The sequence below is a fragment of the Carassius auratus genome, chromosome 41 (genome assembly GCF_003368295.1).
Source record: "Carassius auratus strain Wakin chromosome 41, ASM336829v1, whole genome shotgun sequence".
In the NCBI taxonomy this organism is placed as follows: Eukaryota; Metazoa; Chordata; class Actinopteri; order Cypriniformes; family Cyprinidae; genus Carassius; species Carassius auratus.
Genome location: NC_039283.1, coordinates 8,991,165 through 8,997,196, shown reverse-complemented (window position 1 = coordinate 8,997,196; position 6,032 = coordinate 8,991,165).

Genomic DNA, 6,032 nt, shown 5'->3' with positions numbered 1-6,032 from the left:
TAAACCCACAGTAAATGTCGTGGTTACCGTGTGTTAGTAACTACAAATACCAGAGTAAAACTATGGTTACTATGGTAAACCCACAGTAAATGTCGTGGTTACCGTGTGTTAGTAACTACAAATACCAGAGTAAAATTATGGTTACTATGGTAAACCCATAGTAAATGTCGTGGTTACCGTGTGTTAGTAACTACAAATACCAGAGTAAAACTATGGTTACTATGGTAAACCCATAGTAAATGTCGTGGTTATTGTGTGTTAGTAAATACAAATACCAGAGTAAAACTATGGTTACTATGGTAAACCCACAGTAAATGTCGTGGTTACCGTGTGTTAGTAACTACAAATACCAGAGTAAAACTATGGTTACTATGGTAAACCCATAGTAAATGTCGTGGTTACCGTGTGTTAGTAACTACAAATACCAGAGTAAAACTATGGTTACTATGGTAAACCCACAGTAAATGTCGTGGTTACCGTGTGTTAGTAAATACAAATACCAGAGTAAAACTATGGTTACTATGGTAAACCCACAGTAAATGTCGTGGTTACCGTGTGTTAGTAAATACAAATACCAGAGTAAAACTATGGTTACTATGGTAAACCCATAGTAAATGTCGTGGTTATTGTGTGTTAGTAACTACAAATACCAGAGTAAAACTATGGTTACTATGGTAAACCCATAGTAAATGTCGTGGTTATTGTGTGTTAGTAACTACAAATACCAGAGTAAAACTATGGTTACTATGGTAAACCCACAGTAAATGTCGTGGTTATTGTGTGTTAGTAACTACAAATACCAGAGTAAAACTATGGTTACTATGGTAAACCCACAGTAAATGTCGTGGTTATTGTGTGTTAGTAACTACAAATACCAGAGTAAAACTATGGTTACTATGGTAAACCCACAGTAAATGTCGTGGTTACCGTGTGTTAGTAAATACAAATACCAGAGTAAAACTATGGTTACTATGGTAAACCCATAGTAAATGTCGTGGTTATTGTGTGTTAGTAACTACAAATACCAGAGTAAAACTATGGTTACTATGGTAAACCCATAGTAAATGTCGTGGTTACCGTGTGTTAGTAACTACAAATACCAGAGTAAAACTATGGTTACTATGGTAAACCCATAGTAAATGTCGTGGTTACCGTGTGTTAGTAAATACAAATACCAGAGTAAAACTATGGTTACTATGGTAAACCCATAGTAAATGTCGTGGTTACCGTGTGTTAGTAAATACAAATACCAGAGTAAAACTATGGTTACTATGGTAAACCCACAGTAAATGTCGTGGTTATTGTGTGTTAGTAACTACAAATACCAGAGTAAAACTATGGTTACTATGGTAAACCCACAGTAAATGTCGTGGTTACCGTGTGTTAGTAACTACAAATACCAGAGTAAAACTATGGTTACTATGGTAAACCCATAGTAAATGTCGTGGTTACCGTGTGTTAGTAACTACAAATACCAGAGTAAAACTATGGTTACTATGGTAAACCCATAGTAAATGTCGTGGTTACCGTGTGTTAGTAAATACAAATACCAGAGTAAAACTATGGTTACTATGGTAAACCCATAGTAAATGTCGTGGTTACCGTGTGTTAGTAAATACAAATACCAGAGTAAAACTATGGTTACTATGGTAAACCCACAGTAAATGTCGTGGTTATTGTGTGTTAGTAACTACAAATACCAGAGTAAAACTATGGTTACTATGGTAAACCCACAGTAAATGTCGTGGTTACCGTGTGTTAGTAACTACAAATACCAGAGTAAAACTATGGTTACTATGGTAAACCCATAGTAAATGTCGTGGTTACCGTGTGTTAGTAACTACAAATACCAGAGTAAAACTATGGTTACTATGGTAAACCCATAGTAAATGTCGTGGTTACCGTGTGTTAGTAACTACAAATACCAGAGTAAAACTATGGTTACTATGGTAAACCCATAGTAAATGTCGTGGTTACCGTGTGTTAGTAACTACAAATACCAGAGTAAAACTATGGTTACTATGGTAAACCCACAGTAAATGTCGTGGTTATTGTGTGTTAGTAACTACAAATACCAGAGTAAAACTATGGTTACTATGGTAAACCCACAGTAAATGTCGTGGTTACCGTGTGTTAGTAACTACAAATACCAGAGTAAAACTATGGTTACTATGGTAAACCCACAGTAAATGTCGTGGTTACCGTGTGTTAGTAACTACAAATACCAGAGTAAAACTATGGTTACTATGGTAAACCCACAGTAAATGTCGTGGTTACCGTGTGTTAGTAACTACAAATACCAGAGTAAAACTATGGTTACTATGGTAAACCCATAGTAAATGTCGCGGTTACCGTGTGTTAGTAACTACAAATACCAGAGTAAAACTATGGTTACTATGGTAAACCCATAGTAAATGTCGCGGTTACCGTGTGTTAGTAACTACAAATACCAGAGTAAAACTATGGTTACTATGGTAAACCCATAGTAAATGTCGTGGTTATTGTGTGTTAGTAAATACAAATACCAGAGTAAAACTATGGTTACTATGGTAAACCCATAGTAAATGTCGTGGTTACCGTGTGTTAGTAAATACAAATACCAGAGTAAAACTATGGTTACTATGGTAAACCCATAGTAAATGTCGTGGTTATTGTGTGTTAGTAAATACAAATACCAGAGTAAAACTATGGTTACTATGGTAAACCCATAGTAAATGTCGTGGTTACCGTGTGTTAGTAAATACAAATACCAGAGTAAAACTATGGTTACTATGGTAAACCCATAGTAAATGTCGTGGTTACCGTGTGTTAGTAACTACAAATACCAGAGTAAAACTATGGTTACTATGGCAAACCCATAGTAAATGTCGTGGTTATGTGCGTTACAAAGTCCAGAGTAAAACTACGGTTACAGTAGGAGAAGCATGGTAAATATGCTGTAGTTACTGTGTGTGTATTGGCTACACATGACGTGGTCAAGCAAAAGTTAGGCTAGTATTGTAAAAATATGCTAAATGTGTGGACTTTTACACGATCACGATTATCACGCGATATTGGGTTTGGGTGCTTTGTTGTGCTTGTATTAGTCATGTCTAAAAGCTGAAGACCCATATGTCACATCATTATTTATTTAGCTTTATTTATTTGTACAGGTTAGCTTAGGCTAATGACAATGGTAGGCTAGCTGAGCAGCCCACTGACCCATAATTTGAGCATAAACTGCCCTTTAAAAACACGACCCTGTCTAACGTGATGCAGAAATACTGAAATAATTAAAACAATACGCTTAACCACGTGATATCATTACAAAAAGAAGAAGAAGAAAAATATATTTACCCTTGCTTACCTGTTTGAAGGTGTACGCGCATCAGGTGAACTGAACGAGCCTCGCTGGTGACGTCACTGCCGCTGAAGATGATGCGTGTTATTTGGACGCATCTGCTCTCCACCGAAATTAATGGGAAGGATTGGCGTATCATATGCACGCAAAAATGGCATTTGGCGTATGCATTACACGCAAATAGAAAGTGTAAAGTCGTGTTATTTATACGCAGACTGATGAGAACGGGTTGATTTCAAAGTAAAGCTCAGAACGCACTCTCCGACTCTGAGTACTCTTCTTGCATATTAATAAATTACAGTTGCTCTGTATAATATTTAAAAGATCAGTCACCAAATATCAAAACTACAGTCTTTAAGCTTTCCAATTATATATATTTTGTCAAGATTACTTTAGGTTCTGACTAAGATATTACTGTTTAAACATGTAATCGCAAGTGTCCCACCGATGGGCCAGTGACAGTTAACAGGACGATCAAATCTTTTTTTTTTAATATTGACCAAATATTTTATTAAAATATCCTCTTAATCTTTACATTTTGGCCAGCATTTTAGGATAGAAATGCTAGCCTTTATAATTCCTTCAACAAAAACATGGACATCACAACCCTTACAAATCTAATCCTTGGTTTAGGGGCACCATCCCAGTTGCTCAAAAAAAAAAGAAAAAAACATGTCATGTGTATGTTAACATATACGTATATGTAAATAAGCAAGTAAACATGAACATATAAACATCATTCGAAAAAAAGTTGTTTTACAGTGAAGACAGACAGGCGAAGAACATGTGACGCGTCATTCCCGCATCTGCGCTCGCTCTCACCTCATGTCTACAGCTGTCTGCAACTTTCTGGCCCCAAGATGAGAAAAAGAAAAAAGCCCAAGATTAGGCCCGTGCCTCACTTTTTATAATCCTGTTAAACTTTGGATTTTGACAGGTTCTTGTAACAATGGTAACTACAAAATAACTGTTGCTTCGATCCTCCAATGGTTTCAAATAATAATTTACGAAGTATTCAGATAATATTTTTTGTGGTAATAAAAACAGACCTAAGCGAACAATCTTTTAAAATGCCATAAAATGCATGATATAAAAACAACAAGGCAATAATGATTGGTTAATTAATAATAATTGAAAAACATTGTTAAAATACATAATGCAATACAAAATAAACAATGAATGTACATTACATGTGTGGCAGACTGGGTAAGTTCCCTCCCCTGTGTTTAGAACGACAGCCTATCAGAACATGGTACTGCTGATAACACTGTACCAAGGGGCAAGGAACTCGACCGGAAGTTGAAGTCGGGTGGGGGCTGCCATCTTGTAGCAGAACTTCACTTGCGTTAGCATTCCCATTGACTCCCATTCATTTTGGCGTCACTTTGACAGCGAATAACTTTACATCTGAGGCGTTTAAAGACTCTGTTTGTCCATTATTTATTTCTAAAGATACACGACAATGTATAAAGGGCTCCATTACCTTCTATGTTACATTATGGCCCCGTATAAACAGTTTTTGTAAAAATAGGCTAACGATTGCGTCATAACCACTCGTCTCTCTGTCGCATTACCGTACAGACAGGAGGAGAAGCTCACAGGCAATTAACTTAATATGGCGTACTGGCGTTACATTTTAAAATACTATACAGAATAATTAATCAGAATACTTACTCCTGCTCACTCACGACAAAGAACTCCCTGCTCAAGCTCTCCGTCTCTGCAAGATTAACGATGGCAGTTTGCACGCACAGCTACTAGAAGATTTACATCTGTCACACAGGTTGCTGACGTCGTCAAGCTTCGTTTGAGTCTGCGCGTCAGAAACGGAAGTGCTAAAAAACGCTAAAACTGGGCTTCATTTGTCTCAATTGAGTTCCAATTTCTTTTACTGTCTATGCACTGTACGTGTTGGGCTGTGTGCTTCGGCCTGCCATCCCATCCTAGAATTACCAGCTTTCTGTAAGTGTGTTTGTGTGGTTTCTTTATACTGTTTGTGTATTGTTTTGTTTGGTTGTGCCATTGTATGATTTGTCTTGTTTATTGTATGGTTTCTTTATTGATGTGTTTCTTGCTGTGTTTGATTTTGCTTATTTTGTAGTTTACTTTTATAAACTCTCTGCTTTTGATTTTTTTTTCATTAAAGGGGGGTGAAATGCTATTTCATGCATACTGAGTTTTTTACACTGTTAAAGAGTTGGATTCCCATGCTAAACATGGACAAAGTTTCAAAAATTAAGTTGTACGTTTGAAGGAGTATTTTTGTTCCAAAAATACAAAATAATAAAAAAATTTACATTTTTAAATTTAATAAATTTTTGTTCCAAAAATACTTCTTCCGGTTTGTCACACGTTTCGGAAAGTTTTTTCGAGTATGGGTCTGTGTGACGTTAGATGGAGCGGAATTTCCTTATATGGGTCCTAAGGAAATTTGTAAATAATACAATTTAATTACAAAACCGCTAAGCAAATATATACAGTTTAATTACATACCACATAGAGACGTCCTGCTGTAGTCGTTGTTGCTGCTGCTCTCGTTCAGTTTCAGCCTCTGGATCTGATTCTGGATCATAAATAAATCATGTTAGCCATGGTTTGATTTGGATGATGTTCTTTTTATTTTCTCCTCACGGTAATGTAGCTCCGCCCACACGTCACGCCTCCAGACGCTCGTGTTTTTCCGAAAAAATTT